General features: G+C 38.5%; 1 long non-coding RNA gene across 1 annotated transcript; it reads right to left on the minus strand.

Moving 5' to 3' along the window:
* Positions 1 to 325: 325 nt before the first annotated feature.
* On the minus strand, positions 326 to 21,792 carry LOC121138949. Its single transcript, XR_005875812.1, has 3 exons — positions 21,705 to 21,792; positions 1,243 to 1,348; positions 326 to 551 (listed from the first exon to the last, which is right to left on the minus strand). It is a non-coding gene; the product is annotated as an uncharacterized LOC121138949 (long non-coding RNA).
* Between the last annotated feature and the right edge of the window lie 1,396 nt (positions 21,793 to 23,188).

Raw genomic sequence — 23,188 nt, forward strand, 5'->3', positions numbered from 1 at the left:
TGAGAATAGATCTTTCTCCTATTTCTTTCCTATTTCCTTATATCTTCTCCTATTTCTTTCTTAAAACTTTTGCCAAACAAGTTTTTTACTTGCTAGGTGAGAGTTACCCCAAGATATTTTACATTATTTGTGACTACTGTAAAAGGTGCTGCTTCTCTGATTTCTTTCTCAGTATAGTTGTAATTTGTGTATAGAAGGCTTACTGGTTTTTTTTCTGGTTTATCTTGTATCCAGCCACTTCACTAAAGATGTTTATCAGTTGTAGGTGTTTCCTGATAGAATTTTTGGAATCACATATGTATACTATCATAATATCTGTAAATAGCAAAAAGTTGCCTTCTTGCTTTCCAATTTGTATACCCTTATTTTCCTTAAGTTGTCTTATTGTGTGATTTAAGCTTTAGTAGTGTTTTCTTTTCAAATGTGGGGACATAATCGGGGTTCTGGTGGCTGGCATGGTCTCAGGTGGAGTGGGGGCTTCTGCTGGAGTTGTAAGCTGGGATCAGACCTCTGCTCTCTTATTTATCTTCCAGGAGTGGAACAATATGTGTCTAGGGGGTAAGAGTAGGAAAATCAGGTTATGGAGAAAACCAGCTAGAAAAGTCCCACATGGATTATGATTCTTATGCATTCCCTACCAGGTGAGCCATTCTGCCAAGGACAAGTTACTTACCTCATGTCCTCAAATTGCATGGCTTGCTTATACTAACAGCTTGACTAAATGTACGTCTTCTGACTCACTGGAAAGTCACACCCCTACTCTATGTATACTGGTCTATGTTATCCCCCCAGATATATGTCTATAGTGGAGAAGAAGAGAGAATTCACATTGACCTTGAACCAATGGTATTGAAGGTCAAATGTGCACAGTTCTAGTCCTGATCTTAGTAGGAACAGGAATAGCCAGTGGAATTGTGACAGGCACCTCAGCCTTGATTTTTGGGAACAAGAATTATAAGGAACTCAGTTCCCATATAGATTGAGACCTGGGGCATTTGAAGACTTCTATTTCTAGCCCATAGAGCCAAATTGACTCCCTAGCAGAGGTAGTCCTACAGAACTAAGGAAGGGTCGACCTCCTTTTTATGAGACAGGAAGTACTTTGCATGACCTTAGGAGAAACTATCTGGTTCTATGCCAACCAGTCAAGATTAATTAGGGAGAACTTGTCATTTTCAGAGAAAAAACCCAAAAAGAAGAAAGGAGACATATATCAGATAAATTGCATCAGTCTCTACTTACCAAGTCCCCATAGCTGACCACCACACTGTCAAGATTAGGCTAACTGCTGATTCCTATCCTGATTTGGGCTAATGGTTGAACACTTCATCCTCAACTGCATGGCCAACTACATCAAACAGAGAATAAACTCAGTCAAATTACTGGTCCTTAGGGCCAACTATGCCTCCCCTGCCAGAATAGGATGAGTCAACAATTTGATTCATGCCCATAGAACCAGTGGAGAATGTGACAAGACAAGACAATGCAGAGATTCCTCCATCTTGTATGCCTGGTTAGGCCATTTTAAGCTTAAATATAATTTGATTTCCTTGATTGGGAATCCCATTGAAATTTACCCAACTCTATGCTAGGATGCCCCAGCTAACTTACCTTCTGTTAAATTGCCTGTTTGCGCAGAACCTTTCTCCAAAGGATGCTAAGGGTTTAGTAAGAGTGTATGCCAAAGCTGACCAGTAAAGACTTGAGAGCATTGTGGTCTTTCTCAAATTTTTTATATAATTAAGTTTATCAGTACATATATACATACCTACATACATACATACATGCACACATACATACATTAAAATAAGGAAACTTGTCATCCGTGAGTCAGATTGAATGTCTTGTGCAACAGTTGGAATAAACACAATAACATTCATATCACTATGTTTACTTGTTGCTGATTACATAATACCAGTTACTGTTTTGTGTGTGAACAAGACTAAAAAGATTGCTGTTCTCAGGGAAATCGTATATAGCAGAGAATCCACTCGTGTAAACTGATGAGTTTTTAAAGTTATGTTTATGTTACAAAACAAAGTAATGGGATTCATTGTGGCATGGTCACAGATACATGTGGCTACTCACTGTTCTTTCATTCCTATTCCCCACTACCCACACATAGGTCTCTTCTCCTCCCCAGCCGATTGCCTCCCTTCCTTCTACCAGTTCATCAGCCTTTCTGCTTTCCTATACATGCATTCTATTATCCTATTTCCTACCTCCCTCAAAATCTCATTCCTCTCCTCTCATGATCTTATTTCCAGTTTCTTATCAACACACACACACATACACACACACACACACACACACCTGCTTATATTTAGTTTCTACATATGAGAGAAAGCACATAGTATTTGTCTTTCTGAGTTAATAATCTCACTTAATATGATTTCAAGTTATATTACCTTTCTGGAAAATGTCAAGCTTTCATTTTTTTCCCTTTACAACAGCATAAAATCCAACTGCTAGACTGACATAGTTTAGCTATGCATCCATCTATTGATTGGAATTTAGACTGATTCCACTTCCTGGATATTAAGCAGATTTTTATAATTAAGGATAAAATCTGAAAAAGTATACACTGTTAATATAAGATGCCTAAGGATTTCCAGAGTCAGAAAAGTCCAGAATTTTCTCATAGTAAATTTTCATTATTTAACTCAAAGATGACCTAATGACAGTCTAAAATAAACTACATGGTTGGGTAGAGTTTTCTACTTAGAAAGGTATTGAAACCTAAGACAAGAACTGTGGTTCCATAGATAAAAGTGTTCTTTGTGTAATCATGAGGACTTGAGTTCCAATCCCCAGCACCCAGGCCAAAAGCTAGACCCTGTCTCCTGGAATAGTGTGGAGAGCAACAGAAGATGCTGAAAGTTTACTCTAGCCTACACATGTGCAACATGTATGCCACATGCAGAGACACACTCCTAATGTAATGCTTTACCTCCATTATTAAGACAAAGGGAATTACTTAGTAGCAATGTTTTCAAGGCTTAGTTTGGGTATGTAAAATAGCTTATTGAAATATTTTATTGAATAGAGGATATTTTTAAGAGAAAGAAACTTATGGAAAAGAAAATTTTCCCTACTAGAATAACAATAAATTTAACTAAATATATCAAATTTGATGTAAGTTATATAAAACTAGCATTCTTTGATTCCAACACTAAATATATGGTAAGTGGCAGAAGAGGATAAATAAGAGGTTGCTAGTTGTGCTTTGTAAAGTTAAATATTAGTATGGGCAAGGATACACATCACATGGAAATTAGTTCCTAAATTGGAAAGCTATGTGTAGTTGCAATTAATCATTTTAATTAGTACATTGCCTCATTGGAATGGGTGCTTACTAGGGCCATATTATGGTAGTTTTGTAACTAGACCTGGTTGCTTTGAAGAGCAAACTAGTCCCTGAACTCTGCATTATTTAGCAATGAAAGTGAGTAATATAGGCCCTTGCAAGTATATTCACTGAATAGTTCTAAGACTGTAGCGACTCAGAAAAATCCCAGGGATGGCTAAATGGCTGTTAAACAGAGCTAAAGATGGTCCCAAGATAATTTTGGCTTTCCGGTGTAACATTCCATCTCCTCATAATCACATTAAGTCAGTTCATTGGTCTTCAACAACTTCAACATAGATGTGGATTCTTTATACAGACTCCGCTCAAAGTTAAATGCACCTGAATGCTCACCCTTGCAGGAGAAGAAATAAACTGATGGAAAGTAAACACCACTTCTTTTAAATTTTGTTATGAATGTTCCTAAGAACATTGTTCAGTGGAAAACTTCTCAAGGAAACTGAAGCCCAATCTAAGAAAGATCTTAGGAGCAACTTCTCCAAATGAGCTACCCGAAAGAAAAGGACAAAAACAAGTAGTACCCTAACCATATCTATCTTGCCCTCCCATTACCACTTTCCATCAAGGAACACAGGTCTGTAGCCATACTATTATGCATGAGTAGCTAACATGAAAAGTCTCTTATTCTTCTTGAGTCTGGCATTCAAAGTACAGTATTTTCACTTTGCATCTACATAAGAAGAGGCTTTGCCGGAATTGAGATAATTCAGAAGACCCTCTATAATATGTCACAAACATGCATACCCCCACAACCATTAATTCACATGTATCTTGGAAAATTCACAAAATAATGTGGTCTTAAATGGTCTAACTCAGAATATGTTACCTAATATAAGTACTTACTATTTATGCTAAGAAAAGATCTGTTATAGTTATGTATGAAATGGAAATAGCATGGCAAAGGGTTGAAATATGTAGCTTTTACTTGACATTGCTCAAATATTTCCAGGTAAGGGAAAAATGAAGGAAAAAACACTACAAATATCCCTAATCTCTTCAATATCTAACCTCATAATTACAAGGATTAGCTAAAACTGCAAAGAACAAAATGGTTGAGTAGGAGGAACTGCCTTTTACATGGGTTTCTAAAATCATATCTTAATTGGGTAAGTGCAACTTCATTTTTCATGTCTTAATATTAACCACCACACCACATTCTGTGGCAACCATTTCTCAAAGAATAAATACACATACAAGAATAAAATTACAGTAATTACATGCATAATACAACTGCAGTAGTAATTATGCTCAATTTATTTGAGAATATGAAAAGCAATTGTGAAACAAAATATTTTTAAACAACTACAATTCAGTACCAGAGAATAAATAAAATTTATAAAGACATTTAATTGAGCAAAAAGGATGAAGGAACTCTAACATAATGGCATTCGTTGATAATCATTTTTAACAACCAAGGATTCAGCCTTGTGGTTTCATTTAATCCTTTCTGTGATTTAAATAGTTACCTGTGCTCACTGCCAGCTTCATAAGATACATTCTTCTCAGATTTTATCCTTGACACTTTCACACATGTGGATAATATATTTCGGGCATTTTTATCCCTCATTATACCCTGTCATACAGATCTCATTCTTGAACCCCCTTTTCTCCCCACCTAGTCTCCTACTTTCCTGTCTTTGTAGTAGTTACTTTGATTTGTTGGTGTTTTCGTGTTTCGTGACCTGCTGAGTTTAAATAAAGTTGCTTGCATGAATATGGATGTATGAGCATGGATGGGATGGGATATTTACTGGAGCACGAACAAATTACAAATTACACCACTGAAGAAAACGACTTCCCCAGCAACCATTAACTGCCAGAAGACTCTTAAGGATTGGCTGCATTTCTCGAGTCCTTCCCTGATCCATAATGGAATGCTGACAGGTCCCACCTCATGCAGTTCTAGTGTGGGTAGCCACAGCTACTGTGAGTTCAGGAGTGCAATAGGCATGTTGCTAGAAGACAGACTTTGATGGCATTCCTCCACATTCTCTGGCTCTTTATTACATTCTCCACATCCCTCTTCTACACTCTTCCCTGGGCTGTGGAGAAGGATGATACAGATGTTCTATTTACAACTAGGCACCCAACAGTTATTCACTGCACTTTGACCACACAGAGACCAGTAGTCTCTGTATTAACTGTTGCCCTCTGCAAGAAGTTTCTCTGACCAAGGCTAAAAGTAGCTCAAGTCTGATTGTCTACTCTGTTCCTTCCTCACTGGGAGATCTTCTGTGTAGTGGCATCTTGCCTTGCCAGTGATCTTGTGGTGGTGGCCACACCCTTTGGGCATGGTTTTAGGTGCATACGTGACCCATTATAAGATAGAGAAAGGGCTGGTTCATACTCTCTTAGGTTGCAAAAAGCATCGGAAGGGCAGAGACTATATCTTCGAGAGCAGGAATAAGACTGTGGCAGTTATTTACTCTTTCTTATCTGTGTAAGTGATTCCCTATTTATTTATTATTTATCTGGGGTCTGGGGGACTCATTTAATCCCTGCCTTCAATTGGCACCCAACGTGTGTTGACTCCCATGATCATCCCTGGAGGCTGGCTGGCTGTGGCATTCCATGACACAGAGCCAACCTCCTGCCTTTCACTTCTATAACAAGAGGTCTCTGTTTTCTCACTGGGTCATCCTTTTGCTGATCAGATCACTAATGTTGTGGTTCATGGGATATGCTTCTCAGGTAGAGTCTTAAATATCCTGCACACCTTTGAAAAACCTTTCTGTCCTTTCCTCTTATGTGCACAACTTTCATTTATAATTTAATCAAGACATGTACTTGTCAAGAAGTTAACTGTGATAAAATATGTTTTAAAAAAGACAGTTCAGTAAAAAATTAAAACAGACAGCTTAATTTACTATTGCAAGTTAAGATTACACACATTTTAAATGAAGTTTTAAAAGGTAATAAAGCATAATGTGTTAGGATAACTTATGAGATCATAATTCTTCCAAAGATTACAAAAAATCACCCTTTGAGGCTAACAGACAAGTCAGATAAAGCAGCTACCCTGTAATTATTAAATGCCTTGTAATATTTATTTTAGTTTTTAGTTATGTATAAAGGGTTTACACATGTATGTACAGATAACCAAGAAGGCCTGAAGAGGTGTTAGATCTCCCTAGATCTAAAATTGCATGTGGTTTTGAGCTGCCTTATTTATATGCTTAGAACTGAACATTGGTCCTTTGTAAGAAAATGATGGGGTATTAACTGCTGAACCATATTTCCAGTCCTAGTTCTCAGTAATTGTAATAGAGCATATATCTGAAGTTAATTATCAACTTTCTTAAGGAAGTGCTGTACATACTACCTATCCCTCTATTGAAGATCAAGTACTGTTATAGATATTCAGTCAACACTTGCTGTTGTTGTTTTTGAGTCACCAATGCTCCTATAAATAGTTCTTCACCCATATCCCTGCAATTCTGGTAAACTCATTGGTCCATAAGCTAGATCTGAAAAGAATCATTTCTTGGCCTGCCTATGGTGTCCTATCTAGTATAAATAAATATTTGTTCATGTCTCCCTAGGAAAAGTCACAGAATAGAAATAGTCCCAATGTAGGGATTGATAGAAACAGAGATGAATTTGGGAAGAAATGGGTATATGGCTCTTGCAACTGATAATGAGATTAGCAAGTAAGGCTGAAACATGAGGGGGAATGTCCACAGGAACAATTCTGATAGGAATATTTTCCCTATGTGGTATGGGATATTATGAATTTTTTGCTGTAGTGATGGTTATATATTACCCATTATAGGTTATGGGATATACAACTAAGTAAGAGAGCCCTTGGGAGGAATCACAAAGTAGCTTCCTCTTCTATGCAGTATTAATGGCATGCTGCTTGGGTAACCATGCCTAAAAGAAGGAGAAGATTATTAAGCAAATTATGGACTACTAGCGTGTTACTTGAAGACTGCATGTTTCTTTGTGCAGCTATTAGTCAGTAGCTCTTATTTACATCACATTGTGTCTCAGAAGTTAGTTCCCAGAGACCTCCTTCACCAGGCTTTCTCAACAATATCCACACTTGCTTCCTCTCATTCAGTGCTAGACATCTGGAGTTTTATTGTGAAAATATGGCCTATCTGATGTTGAAATAAGTGCAGAGATCTATCCTAGGGTTACCTTCATGGAAACCAGGAAAGATTAAGCATATGGCTCAAACTGAACAGAAAGAAGGTGGCCTCAATAGAGTCTGATTGATAATTCATTTTATGAGGCCACAGTTACCCTGATACACAAACCAACCAAGACACAACAAAGAAAGAGAATTACAGACCAATATCCTTCATGAACATAGATGCAGAAATGCTCAATAAAAGACTTTCAAACCAAATCCATGAACACATCAAAATAATAATCTACCATAATCAATTCATAATTCACCCCAGAGATGCAGGGATCCTTCAACATTCAAAACTCTATCAATGTAATCCAGCATATAAACAAACTGATAGAAAAAAACCTACATAATCATCTAGTTATTTGCTAAAAAGCTTTTTACAAAATCCAACCCTTCATGATACAAGTCTTGGAGAGATCAGGCATAAAAGGAATATACCTAAACATAATAAAGAACACATACAGCAAGCTGACAGTCAACATCAAATTAAAGTGAGAGGAACTCAACTTAAAGCAAATTCCACCAAAATCAGGAACAAAACAAAGCTGTCCACTATCTCCATATCTACTTAATATAGTATTTGAAGCTCTGGACAGAGCAATGAGACAACTAAGGAGATCAAAAAGACACAAATTGGAAAAGAAAAAGTCAAAGTATCATTGTTCGCAGATGATATGATAATATACATAAGTGACCCCCTGAATTCTACCAGGGAATTCCTACAACTCATAAACACCTTTAGGAGAGGGGTTGGATACAAGATTAACTCAAAACAATCAGTAGCCCTTCTATAGGCAAATGATAAATGAGGTGAGGAAGAAATCATGGAAACAACACCCTTCACAATATGCACAAATAATATTAAATATCTCAGGGTAACTCTAACCAAAGAAGTGAAAGACCTGTATGACAAGAACTTTAAAGAAAGAAATTGAAGAAGATATCAATCTTGGAAAGGCAGGATTAACATAGTAAAAAATGGCAATCTTATCAAAAGCAATCTACAGATTAAATGCAATCCCTATCAAAATCCCAACACAATTCTTCACAGGCCTTGAAAGAACCATACTCAATTTCACATGGAAAAAAAACTGGACAGCTAAAACAATCTTGTCCAATAAAAGAACTTTCAGAGGTATCACTACCCCTGATCTCAAGTTCTTATACAGAGCTATAGCAATAAAAACTGCATGGTACTGGCATAAAAGCAGACAGGTGGATCAATGGAATAAAATTGAAGACCCAGGCATTAATCCACACACCTATGGACATCTCTCTTTTGACAAAGAAGTCAAAATTACACAATGGGAAAAAAGCATATTCAACAAATGGTGCTGATCTAACTGGTCTAACTGGATGATCCATATCTATCACCATGCACAAAAGTCAAGTCCAAGTGGATCAAAGATGTCAACATGAATCCAGCTATGCTGAATTGATAGGAGACAAAGTGGAAAATAGCTTTGAATATATGGACACAGGACACATTTTTTCTGAACAGAACACTAATAGCACAGGCACTGATAAGGAGAATTAAGAGTAAAAATGAAAAATCAAGGAAAAGTTAAAGAAATTCAAGAGAATTGGAAGCCTCCCCAAGAGAAAGAAACCTTTAAGCTGTTGGGCTAATGACTTTGATAAGAGTTATGGCATGGCAATAAGACAACAAAAGGAGAACAAGGGGATACAAATTGGAAAGGAAGAGGTCAAACTTTCACTATTTGCAGATGATATGATAGTTTATATAAGTGATCCAAAAAACTCTACCAGGGAACTCTTAAAGCTGATTAACACCTTCAGCAAAGTGGCAGGCTACAAGATCAACTCAAGAAAATCAGTAGCCCTACTATATACAGATGATAAAGGGCTGAGAAAGAAATCAGAGAAACATCACCCTTTACAATTGCCACAAACAACATAAAATACCTTGGGGTAATGCTAACCAAACAAGTCAAAGACCTGTATCATAAGAACTTTGAGTCTTTAAAGAAAGAAATTAAAGAAGACACCAGAAAATGGAAAGATCTCCCATGCTCTTGGATAGGTAGGATCAATGTAGTAAAAACGGCAATCATGCCAAAAGCAATCTACAAACTAAATACAATCCCCATCAAAATTCCAGCACAATTCTTCACAGACCTCAAAAGAACAATTCTCAATTTTATATGGAAAAACAAAAAAACCAGGATACCCAAGACAACCCTGCTCAGTAAAGCAACTTCTCAGCCTGGACACATGGGGAAGGGCCTAGGGCCTGCCCTGGATGAAATGACAGACTCTGGAGATCCCCCCCAAGAAGGGCCTCACACTCCCTGGGTAATGATGTGGGGATTGGGCTGGGGGGTTGGTGGAGAGACAAGGGAGGGGGGAGGAGCTGGGATTGACATTTGAAGCATGCATTTTTCTAATTTAAATAAAAACAAAAAAATTTAGCCTAAAAATTATGGAGTTTCTACTGAGATTGGTTAATTCTCTGAGCATATCACAAGCAAAGCCAAAATAGAGCATGTATGATGATAAAACTTCAGGCCTGTGTCCAGTTGGCTTGGCAACTTCAACAGAGGATGTCACTCATGACCCAAAGCTACCATCAGTAAAATACAAATTGCCACAGTGCAGCTTCCTGTCAGGAATATTGCTCCAAAATTGCAGTCCTCAGAAGTTCTGCTGAGAGGGGCACTCTTTATGATGGCCTTCCTGAAGGCTCAGTATCCCCTCAGTTCTCCTAATTATCCCCACAAACACCAGCCCCACAATTAGCCAGAGCAGTAGTTCATGAGCTGTTCAGATGCATGGCTCTTCCACACAATTGTTCTTGCTACAATTTCTTCTTAGATAAGCTCCTCTTGGTGCTGAATGGACTTTAGGGATGCTAGAGAACCATTCACTGTGCAGGAGGACGGCAGAGTGTCATTGAAACTGGCACATAGCATGTCCTCTCTAATAAAGGCTGAAAGTTCTGTTCTATGCCAGGAATAGTGACATTGCATTGAGGCTGGACTTTACCTGCCCTAGAGATCCAGTGTTCTTCTGTGACCCTGGCCCCTATTGAATTTGATAGAAGGAAGCAGGCTTGAATCCACAGCTCAAGTCCAGTTTGTGTCCTCAAAGGACTCTCAACTTTTACGATCATACCATTCCCTCCCTTTCATTTCAATCAAAGTATTTCATTTTACTGAATTGTATATGTGGTATGGCCAACTAAAGCAATAAGACAGCATTAATAAATATTCAAATTATGTGTTTTGTTCTTTCAAATATATGCATATTAGAACTCTGTTAAATCCAAATAAGTCAAATTGAAACAGCTGGAAAGTTTACTTCATCTGCACCACAATTTTGCTTTCTTCACTGGTGCCTACAAGTTCACTGATTTGTATCCCTGTTAAGGGTTCAGACACAGCATAGCTCTTTTCATCTATGATATATGACAGTGATCTGGCATGCTAATTGATACATGCTTATATAAAAATTAAATTACTATAGTTGTGGATTTTTTTTTGCTAATGCTTTGAAACAGACATGGAACCTTCAACTTAAAGTACAAATTGATGCTTAAAATGTTATCTTTCCAGAAATATACAGATAACTATAGGCTATACTAAAGTCACTGAAAGCGTTAAACAAATTATTCGGACCATTGCTTAAAATATCTGTTATAGAATGTGGATGGTTAGAACACAAAGAATCCAGTTGTCCCTATCTAGGTCACATGTTTACTTGTCCTGATTCCATGGGCCTTCAATGACTTTACTATAGAAAACTCCTTAGAATACTGATAAATTTTCTTTGTTGTCAAGAATTGCTGTTGATCACTCAACTCAGAAGAAGTGATTATGTTAGGAAAAGATACACAAAACAGTTTCTTTGCAGGCAGGCTGTTATGGTTTGGATATGAAACGGTTTCAAAGGCCATTTGTATATTAGAGCTGGTAATGCTATTGAGAAAATATTTCATGATAATGTTGCAGAATGTACCAGGAGGAATTTGGACCCAATGAAAGAAGTACTTCAATAGGGATATGCCTCATTTCTTTATACTGTGCTGTCCCCTGTCTGACATAAACTGGGCATTTCTGTTCTAGCAGATACTCCCTGCCTTGACATGCTTCCTTACCATGAGCAAGCCCAGAACCAAGTGACTCCATGTACTGACACCTGAAAGTATGAAAGAAAATAAATTATTCCTCCATATTTTTCATAGCAAAGAAAAAATGGCTAACACTTTTTTTACTACTCTATTGAAAGTCAAAACTAAGAAAATGAAAGTTGTTTATGTCTATACTAAGAATAAAGCAATACAAATGTTCATCTACTTGTTCATTTTTGTTTGTCTGGCTTTTTCAATGACTCCATGAGCAACACAGTGTCTACATGTCCCAAACCCTGGACCGTTTTATAATTTCATACAAAAGCAGAGTTGTTCTGCAGGAAAAACTGGACTTTAAATTTGTGCGGAATTCCTAACTTCAAAAAATCTGAATTTAGAATTTTCTAGAGTCCAAAAATGACTATAACCAGAGGAACTAATTTTAATCTGTGCCTTGAACTTAGGCAGAACCATACAGCCCCTCTTAGATCTCTGATGTGTGGGTTAGTTGACTATGGGGTATTATGTTTAATTCTTCTTGGTGTTAGTTTGCTCATCATAACTGCGTGGAAATCCTGTAATTACCAATGTCTTTGGTAATTGCTCAATGTTTTTGGACCCCCTTCCCCTGTCTTCTCTCTCTCTCTCTCTCTCTCTCTCTCTCTCTCTCTCTCTCTCTCTCTCCCTATCTCTCTCTCTCTCTCTCTCTCTCTCTCTCTCTCTCTCTCTCTCTCTCTCTCTCTCTCTTTCTCTCTCTCATTCCTTATGCGAAGTAGTAAAAATCCTGATTGTAGTTCATCTTGAGCATAACAAGTCCAAGGAATTTTCCTGTCCCAAAAATCATCCTTTTGTAGGCTGGGGAGGTGTTAATCCAAAAGATTGGAAGAGAAAGACCACTGACTCAAATCATCATGTCCAAATTAATTAAATCAAACAATTAATTAAAGTTAGCTTTTTCATTCATGGGCATGGGCTACCTCCCCCTAAAATGGGGTTCAAGATGTCAGTATTGGACATGAGGAAGACAAGGTTTTTATAGCTCAGGGGTAGGTAGAGGGTTTCCAAATTGGCAATTTGATAGACAAAATAGACAGGGTAACAGGAGCAGAACACAAGCATAACAAGTTAGTCATAATGACCTCCTAAAACAAAGACAAGGTGGCTATATGGTAGTCATAATAGGAGATAGTCATAACAGGGCAGTCACAAGTGGTCATTATAGCCTTTTGAAACAAAAGGTTGGTCACTGTTTCCCGGAAAAGGCAGTACAGAGTCCTTTGTAGTTAAGGTTATAGATGAAACATAGCCAAATCCATGGGAAACAGAGATTTAATCATAAACAATAATTGTTGGGGTTCCCCAAATTGAGGAGGGATCCCCAAGCTGGATTTGTCGCCCCAAGAATCAAGAGTCCATGCACCAATTGATGCAACACGCAAGAGGTTTTAATTAGGCATCTGCAGATGGGCCTCTCGGTCAGCTTTTAGACCTATTGACCCCGAGGTTCAGTTACAATCAGCTTTTAAAGACAAAGCCACAAGCCTTTGGGAGGGGTCCCAATCTTGTGACTGGGGGTACGTGACTACTGACCAGGGGGAATAGATGTCTTCCTGACCTACACGTTGTAAATTCCTCAGACCTTGGTATGTGTTAATCATCTCTCCCTAAGTAAATGGTGGTTATCATCTCATCGTTTCCCACGAATCTTGTTTGCCCATCTCTGACGCCCTGGTCAGTTTATCACAGGTGGTCAGCAGCCCAGAATTTAGCCTTTTGTGGGTTTACAGCCCTTCTTCAATTAAGGTTGCTAAACTATGCATCCCATTCTGTGGTCTTTCATAATGAACCCAGTTACTTGGCTTTCAAGCCCCAAGATGAAGGCAGGCTGATTCATCATTGGCTCAGCTGGTAAAAAGCTTGCTGTGAAAAGGAAAACCTGAACTTGGATCCCTGATGGGGGAAGTCCTTCTGTGAATATGTTTGTCCTATTGGTCAATAAAACACTGTTGGCCAATAGGAAAGCAAGATAGGTGGAACTAGGTTTCAAGGGGGATTCTGGGAAATGTAGTCAGGAGTGGAAAATCACCATGTATTCCTGGGAGGAGAGGATGCAAGTGTGGCATTCTCGGTAAGATAAGACCTTGAAAAAAATATATAATATATATATATATATATATTTATATATATATAAGCATTATGGGTTAATAATTAAGTCAGAGCTAGCCAGCAAGAAACCTTAGCAAATGGCCAACAGCTTCATAATTAATACAGTGTCTCATGTGTTATTTGGGGTCTGAGACAGTGGCGGGACCCAGGCAACTGGTGGGAAAGAGTACAAGTTACAGATCCTGATCATTTGCATAAATGCTGAGCATAGTGGTGCATGTCTGCAATCCTAGTGACATGACTGTTACAGGGCAACCAACCACTTTCTGATTAAATCTGACACTTGTTTCACAGGATGAAATTCACACCTGTTATAGTAAACTTGGTTTAGAAAAAATCCATACCACAGCCAGGGTCACAGGCATTAGAGGGAACCCCAACAGTTATTTTTAAAAATGGTTATTGTTAGCAAGGACACAGAAAAGAAACCAATATGGCTGCCCATAATTGGGGGAGATTTTTATTGCCGGTAAGAGAAATAGAAAGTACAAAGGCATCTGTAAGAGTCCAGAGCCAAGAGAAAAATGAAGCAGACTGGACATGGCTGAGCATGGGGAAATAGAAGCGCAGAAAACCCATGCAGGTTATACAAAGGATGAGGAGCTTGGGGGAAGAAAGCCTGTGAGCTGGAGCAACCTGGCAGTCTAGAATAGACTAGGAGGAGGTAAGAAGGTCCAGGATGCTAGTGTGAGCTCTGAGATATATAACAAATATGTGTGAATAGGAGCTGAAAGAACCTGAAGGCCAGCATTATGACACAGAAACTTGAGTACAATACATCATGTGCCGGGCGTTGGTGGCGCACGCCTTTAATCCCAGCACTCAGGAGGCGGAGGCGGAGGCAGAGGCAAGCAGGTCTCTTGTGAGTTTGAGGCCAGCCTGGTCTACAGAGTGAGTTCCAGGACAGCCTCCAAAGCAATACAGAGAAACCCTGTCTCAAAAAACAAACAAAAAAGATACATCATGTATATGTATGAAATCTTCAAAGCATAAATACCAACAAACAGAGATAAATAAGTAAATAAAATCACTGCTTTCACTTCTTACATGTTTTTAAAGGGAGACCAGGGGAATTGTCTATCTTCATTAAGTAATTTGGGACTCCATCTACCAAGCCAGATGGATTACATGGTAAATACAATTTATTATTGTCAGGGAAGAACATAATACTTCAATAAAAAAGGAGAAACCAGGAGAGATGTCCCTCAGCACTTACAGCAGGCAGACAGGAGAGCTGGCCCTAAGTTCAGTCGAGATGGTCCTTCCTGCCCCTTGCCAGCTGCAGCACTCAAGAGAGAGGCCCTGAACCTCACCTTGGAAACACAGTAGAACCAGCCAAGGGTTTGAAAGCAGAAGACCTTGTCTGCCCCTCACATGAGCAGTATGGGAGAGCTGGCCCTGGTGGCTCTGGTGTAGGAGAATGGGCAGGCTGACCAACTCAGCTACCATCCATGCCCAGATCCAGGGCTTTGAGTTGGCCCATCCCAACATCTACCCCATTTAAGAACTGCTGGAGCATATGAAGGGGCCAGTCCTGCAGAAACAAAGATGCAGGCTCCTCAAGACACAGGACTACAACAGGATGTCTGAGGAGTCCCAGTGACTCAGAGACCTCAAACCAGACCAATGATTCATTACGATAAATAACAGTGTGGCTACCATGGTGAGATTATTTTTCAATTCTTATTTTTATTTATTTAAATTTTTTGTTTTGTTTACTTTTGGGGGGAGGTTGCAAGGGTGGAGGATGAACATGGAGGGATGAGGAGATGAGTGGGACTGTGGTACATGAAATGAAATACAAAAAGAATCAATAAAAGTTTTTTTTAATGCAGAATGTGGTATCCTGTAATCTTCTACTAAATAAAACACTTATTGTATGTATTAAAGTGGTGATGTGTGCCACTTGGTAAGTACCAAAAGCAGGGTAGTTAATGGTACTATTGAAGCAACTACTATCAGGATAGTAGGCTCACCCTCGTTAATAATAGTATTATTAGAAGGATAACCTTTACGTTATCTCATTTGTAACATATACTCATTTATAACCTTATCTCATTTGTAAATATCCTAAGAAAAATGTAAGATAAGAAACAAAGGTGTTGAATCCAGTGCCTGGGGATTGCCTGGGGACTGCCACAGAGCTTCCCATTCCAGCAGGAGCCAAGCACCCCAGATTCCAGGTCTTCCCTTACACTAACAAGACCAGGGGACTAGCAGGGCCAGCAGGACCAGGTAAAACAGGCCCTGCATCCAGGCCTACATTCCAGTGCCTGGGGATTGCCTGGAGACTGCCACAGAGCTTCCTATCCCAGTGGGAACCACACACCCCAGATCTCAGGTCTTCTCTTCCACCAAAGGGACCAGGGGACCAGGTGGGACACTACCCACCCCTGATTCCTGGGATTCTTCTCCACCCACGTGACCAGAACTAGGATGAGGAATAGAAGAACTATCAGAGTATTGGAACACTGGTCCCCCAACCCAGACCAGTAAGGGGCTTTTTCTGCACCCACTAGAAGAAGAGATGAGTAAGAGACACACAAAAACACACTCAGCAACAGAAAAACAAATATGACACCACCAGATTCTAGAGACTCCACACCAGCAAGACTCCAACATTCCAATGCAAATGAAGCAGAAGAGACTGACCTTCAAAACAACTTCATGAAAATGATAGAGGCCCTAAAAGAAGATATAGGAAAATCCCTCAAAGAAATGAAAGAAAAAACAAAACAAATGTAAGAAATGGAAGATAAAACAAACCAAAAAGTGCAAGAAATGGAAGAAAAAAATAAACCAAAAAGTGCAAGAAATGGAAGAAAAAAATAAACCAAAAGATTCATAAAAAGCAACAAATGGATGAAAAGAAAAACCTAAAATTGCAAGAAACAATGCAAACAGTGCAAGGGTTGAAAACTGAAATAGAGACAATTAAAACACACACACACACACAATCTGAAGAAGGGCTGAAAATAGAAAAGCTGGGCAAACGGTCAGGTACTACAGATACAAGCATTATCAACAGAATACAAGAGATGGAAGAGAAAATCTCAGGTGTTGAAGATACGCTAGGAGAAATGGATTCATCAACCAAAGAAAATCTTAAGTCCAACATATCCCTAACACAAAACATCCAGGAAATATGGGACACCATGAAAAGACCAAACCTAAGAATAATAGGTATAAAAGAAGGTGAAGAAAACCACCTCAAAGGGGCAGAAAACATATTCAACAAAATCATAGAACAGAACTTTCCCAACCTAAAGAAAGACATGCCAATGAAGGTCCAAGAAGCTTACAGAACACCAAATAGAGTGGATCACAAAAAGTCCCTCGCCTCATAACAATCAAGACCCCAAATATACAGAATAAAGAAAGAATATTAAGAGCAGCTAAGGAAAAGGCCAAATAACATATAAAGGCAAACCTATCAGAATTACACCTGACTTCTCCATGGAAACTCTGAAAGCCAGAAGGTCCTGGATAGATATTCTACCAACACTAAGAGACCATGGATGCCAGCCCAGACTACTATACCTGGCAAAACTCTCAATCACTATAGATGGAGAAAACAAGATATTCCATGACAAAACTAGATTCGAGCAATACATATCCACTAACCCAGCCCTACAGAAAGTTCTGGAACAAAAACTCCAACCCAAGGAAGTTAACTACAACTAGGAAATCATAGGCATTATATAATCCCACATTACCAACAGCCAAAAGAAAAAAGGGGTGGAATTCTACACATAATTCCAACAACAACAACAACCATTCAAAATTAAAGAAGAATGAGCAACCAATGGTCATTAATATCCCTCAATATTAATGGCCTTAACTCACCCATAAAAAGACACAGGCTAACGGAATAGATTTGAAAACAGAACCCATCCTTCTGCTGCATACAAGAAACATATTTCACCCTCAAGGACAGACATTACCTGAGAGTTAAAGGTTGGGAAAAGATTTTCCAATCAAATGGACCCAAGAAACAAGCAGGAGTAGCAATCCTAATATCTAACAAATTAGACTATAAAATAAAATCAATCACAAGACATGAAGGAGGTCATTACATACTCAGAACAGGTGAAATCCACCAAAATGAAATTTCAATTCTGAACATCTATGCCCCATATACAAAGGCATCCACATTCCTACAAGAAACATTACTAAAACTTAAATCACATATAAAGCCCCACACACTTATAGTGGGAGATTTCAACATCACACTCTCAACACTAGACAGGAATACCAGACAGAAACTCAACAAAGAATCAAAGGGTCTAACAGAAGTAATGACCCAACTGGGATTAACAAACATCTATAGAACATTCCATCCACACAAAAAAAAGAATAGACCTTCTTCTCACCACCACATGGAATCTTCTCAAAAATAGACCACATACTTGGCAGCTATCCAAACCTCAGCAGCTACAAAAAAATTGGAATAACTCCATGCATCTTATCAGACCACCATGCTTTAAAATTAGAATTCAACAACAACACAAATTGCAGAAAACCTACAAACTCGTGGAAATTGAATAATACACTATTGCACCATTCGTGGGTCAAAGAAGAAATAAAAAAAGAAATTAGAGACTTCCTAGAATTCAATGAGAATGAAGACACAACATATCCAAACCTATGGGACACTTTGAAAGCAGTGCTATGGGGGAAGTTCAAAGCACTAAGTGCCCACATGAAGAAACTGGAGAATAGTTATACTAGAGAATTAACAGCACAGCTGAAAGCTCAAAGACACAAAGAAGCAAACTCCCCCAGGAGGAGTAGACACCAGGAAATAATCAAATTGAGGGCTGAAATCAATAAGGTAGAAACTAGGAAAACAATACAAAGAATCAATGCAACGAAGAGTTGGTTCTTTGAGAAAAATCAACAAGATGGACAAACCTTTGTCCAAACTTACCAAACAGCAGTGTGAACATGCTAATTTCCAAAATCAGAAATGAAAAGGGGGACATAACAATGGACTCAGAGGAAATTCAGAGAACCTATACTGGACAAAATCGAAAATTTAAAGGAAATGGACGACTTCCTGGATAGCTATCACTTGCCAAGATTAAATCAAGAACAGATGAGCAATTTAAATAGACCTATAACCCCTATGGAAATAGAAGCAGACATCAAAAGTCTCCCAACCAAAAAAAGCCCAAGTCCAGATGGCCTCAGTGCAGAATTCTACCAGAAATTCAAGGAACAGCTTATACCAATTCTCAAAGTATTCCACGTAATAGAAGCAGAAGGGTCTTTGTCAAACTCTTTCTACGAGGCTTCAATAACCTTGATCCCCAAGCCACACAAAGACACAACTAAGAAAGAGAACTTCAGACCAATATCCCTCATGAACATTGATGCAAAAATACTCAATATAATACTGGCAAATCGGATCCAAGAACACATTAAAACAATCATTCACCACGATCAAGTAGGTTTCATCCCAGGGATGCAGGGATGGTTCATCATATGAAAATCCATCAATGTAATCCACCATATAAACAAGCTGAAATACAAAAATCACATGATCATCTCACTAAATGCAGAAAAAAGCCTTTGACAAAATCCAACACCCCTTCATGATAAAGGTCTTGGAGAGATCTGGGATAACAGGAACATACCTAAACATAATAAAAGCTATATACAGCAAACCAAACTAAATGGTCAGAAAATCAACGCAATTCCTCTAAAATCAGGAACAAAATAAGGCTGTCTACTCTCTCCATACCTTTTCAATATTGTACTTGAAGTTCTAGCCAAAGCCATACGACAACAAAAGGAGATCAAGGGGATACAAATTGGAAAGGAAGAGGTCAAACTTTCACTATTTGCAGATGATATGATAGTTTACATAAATGACCAAAAGAACTCTACCAGGGAACTCTTACATCTGATTAACACCTTCAGCAAAGTGGCAGGCTACAAGATCAACTCAAGAAAAATCAGTAGCCCTACTATATACAGATGATAAAGGGCTGAGAAAGAAATCAGAGAAACATCACCCTATACAATTGCCACAAACAACATAAAATACCTTGGGGTAATGCTAACCAAACAAGTGAAAGACCTGTATTGCAAGAATTTTGAGTCTTTAAAGAACGAAATTAAAGAAGACATCAGAAAATGGAAAGATCTCCCATGCTCTTGGATAAGTAGGATCAATGTAGTAAAAATGGCAATCCTGCCAAAAGCAATCTACAGATTCAATGCAATTCCCATTAAAATCCCAGCACAATTCTTCACAGACCTTGAAAGAACAATAATCAATTTTGTATGGAAAAACAAAAGACCCAGGATAGCCAAACAACCTTACTCAACAAAGCAACATGTGGAGGCATGTAATATAGAGCTGTAATCCTGAAAACAGGGGATGTGACCTTGTTGGAGGAGGTGTGGTCTTGTTGGAGGAAGTCTGTCACTGTGGAGGCAAGATTTGAGGTTTCACATATGCTCAAGATATCACCTAGTTTTTCAGTTCACTTTCTGTTGCCTGAAAGATATAGGATTCTCAGCTAATTCTCCAGCACCATGTCTGGTTGCACACCACCATGTCCCACCATGATCATACTAGGTTGAAACTCTGAACTGTAAACAAGCCATCTTAATTAAATGTTTTCATTTATAAGTGTTGTCATGGTCATGGTGTCACTTCACAGCAATAGACACACAAAGACAAAGAGAAAGACACAAAGCACCCACAGTCTGCTTAAAGGGCATTCTGATATACCTAAAACACTCTAGGGTCCCCATCTCTTTAAAATGTCACCTCCTTTCAATAATTCTTTGAACTACAAACGAACCCTTCAATAGGTGCTACCAATAATTATAAATTATTTTATGATGGGTATTTAACATATTTAATAGATTGAGTATCCTTGTTAAATATTTAACATCTATAAGATTAGGTTCCCTTGTAAAATTGATCATATAGGCAATTATGTGGAGAGTACAATTATAGATGGTAGGACTAATGTCTATTACAGAAGTCAAATTAAGAAAATAAAATTGAAATACAGGAAATGGAGAAAAGAACGAGAAGAAATAAAATTATAATTGACATAATTTAGAACCAACAGGACAGATATTATTATACTACAACACCAAGAAAGAAGCATAATTTTGTAATTTTAAAAACTAATTGAAATATTTTTGTCATAGTTATGAATTTCTGTTGCTTGATGAGAAAAGCATTTGGTTCATCTCACACTGCCAGGTAACAGTCTAGCATTGAGGGAAGTCAGGGCAGGAACCTGAGGGCAGAAAGCAGAGGCCATGGAGGAGAGCTGCTTGCTGGTTTGCTCCCCATGACTCAGTAAGCCTGCTTTCTTAGACAACTCAAGACTTCTTGCCCATACAAAAGAAAAAAAGAAATGTCCCTCCAACTTACTCACAGACCAGTCTTGTGGGGACATTTTCTCTATTGAGGTTCCCTTTTCACAAATGATTCTAAGACAGTTAATATCTTTTCAGTTTGATTCACCAATGCATTACTATTAAACCACAACCTTTCCTTTCTTGTTCATCTCTAAGATCTCATATTAATACCAATATCTCAATATAAACCATATTCCAAACTTTAAATTTTTGAGGCTTTGGAAATCCCAAAACTTTAGAAGTTCAGTCTCTTTAAAACATCCACAGAGGTGCTTTAAAATTACAAAGGATGTCTAAAATATCTAAGGTTTCTCTAAAACATCCAAAGTCAGTCTAAAATATCTAAAGTCTCTTTAAAAATTCCAAATCTCTTTAAATTTCCATAAGTGACTCTAAAATTCCAAATCTCTTAACTGTGGGCTCTTGTAAAAATCAAAAATAGGCTAAATCATTTCTTATTTCAAAAAGGAAGAGTCAGGGTGCAGTAACAATCATATCAAAGTCCAACAGTGTGAAAAGTTCAGCTCTGTCTTAGATCTGGGACTCACGGTCATTCTGTCTCCAAAGAGCTCCATTCCCCCAGCTCTTCTGCCCCCAGCACACACAATTATCTCATCAGCTCAGGCTGGCTCAACTGCACAGCTGCTGCTGTCCTTGGTGGTTGTCCCATGTTTCTGGTATCACAAATATGCTGGGGTGGCCAATGAAAATGAGGCTGAACCCTCACCAATGGCTCTAAAGACCTTTCTTTGGGAACCCCAGCCCCGCCACACAGTGCCAGGGTTCAGCTGCTCTCTGTAACCCCTTCGTGCCTTTCAAACCAGCATCACCTGGGTGACTGTTACATATTACCAAGTTCAGCTGCCAGCACAAGACACAGCTTTAGTCCCTTCTGGGCTACAGCTTCCATGTGCTGACCCTAAAGAAATACTCCCAGGACATTTCATGTCAATGTTGCTAATCTCTTCATATTTAATCTTAATTTCTCAGCTTCAACTGACCCATATCCATCGCTCCAATAAAGCAAAGATTTTAGGTTAAATGGTTCCAGTCACTTTTTAATCATAGCTGATTCTTTGTGCCTACTAACTAGAACCACAGAGTCTTAATACAAAAATGGCCATGAAACACCTTGGTAGAATTTTTATTTCCCTCTGAAATGTCACAAGCCAGACCTCCATAATCTACATTGCTCTCCACATTTTTATCTCCTAAGCACCCACGGAATAGCCCATTGTTTCAGATCACTAAACAGCTTTTCAAGTCCTAAATTTAAAACCTATCTATAATCCTCCCATAACAACATGGTAAGGTCTGCCAGGGCAATATCCCATGAACATGGTACAAATGTCTGTCTTGATTAGGTCTCTATTGCTGTGATAAAACACCATGGCCAAAGGCAATGTGGGGCAGATGGGGTTTATTTTATCTTATACTGCCATGTAACAAACAGTTCACCAGTGAGGGAAGTCATGGCACGAACTTAATTAAGCAGGACAGGAACCTGAAGATAGAACTAAAACAACCGACGTGGAGGAGTGGCTTACTGACTTTCTCTTCATGGCTTCCTCAGCCTGCTGACTTACACGGTTCAAGGTTAACACCAACTAAAATGGGCTGGTGCCTTCTGCGTAAGTCAGTAATCAAGAAAATGTCCCACAGGCTTGCTCAGAGACGAAGCTCGTGGGGAAATTTTCTCCATTGCAGTTCCATTTTCACAGATGACTCTAACTACACCAAGTTGCCGAAACAACTAATGAGGAGAACACTTCAAATAAAAATGGGGAATAAATGTAAAAATGTAGGATTGCATTAGTGCATTAATGTGGGTATTGGGTTTGTATAAAAAGTAGGAATGGGAAGAGGGGAGGGAGAGGGAGCTGGGATTGACATGTGAAATAAGCTTGTTTATAACTTAAATAAAAAATAAAAATAAATAAATACAAAAAAGAAAACAATTAGGAATGATTGTTTAATGTAGATTTGTATTTTAGTCCAAATGCAGATATAGTGAGCCATAGTTTTCTGTGCT

This window comes from Mesocricetus auratus, unplaced genomic scaffold, assembly GCF_017639785.1.
Source record: "Mesocricetus auratus isolate SY011 unplaced genomic scaffold, BCM_Maur_2.0 Super-Scaffold_6730, whole genome shotgun sequence".
NCBI classification, from domain to species: domain Eukaryota; kingdom Metazoa; phylum Chordata; class Mammalia; order Rodentia; family Cricetidae; genus Mesocricetus; species Mesocricetus auratus.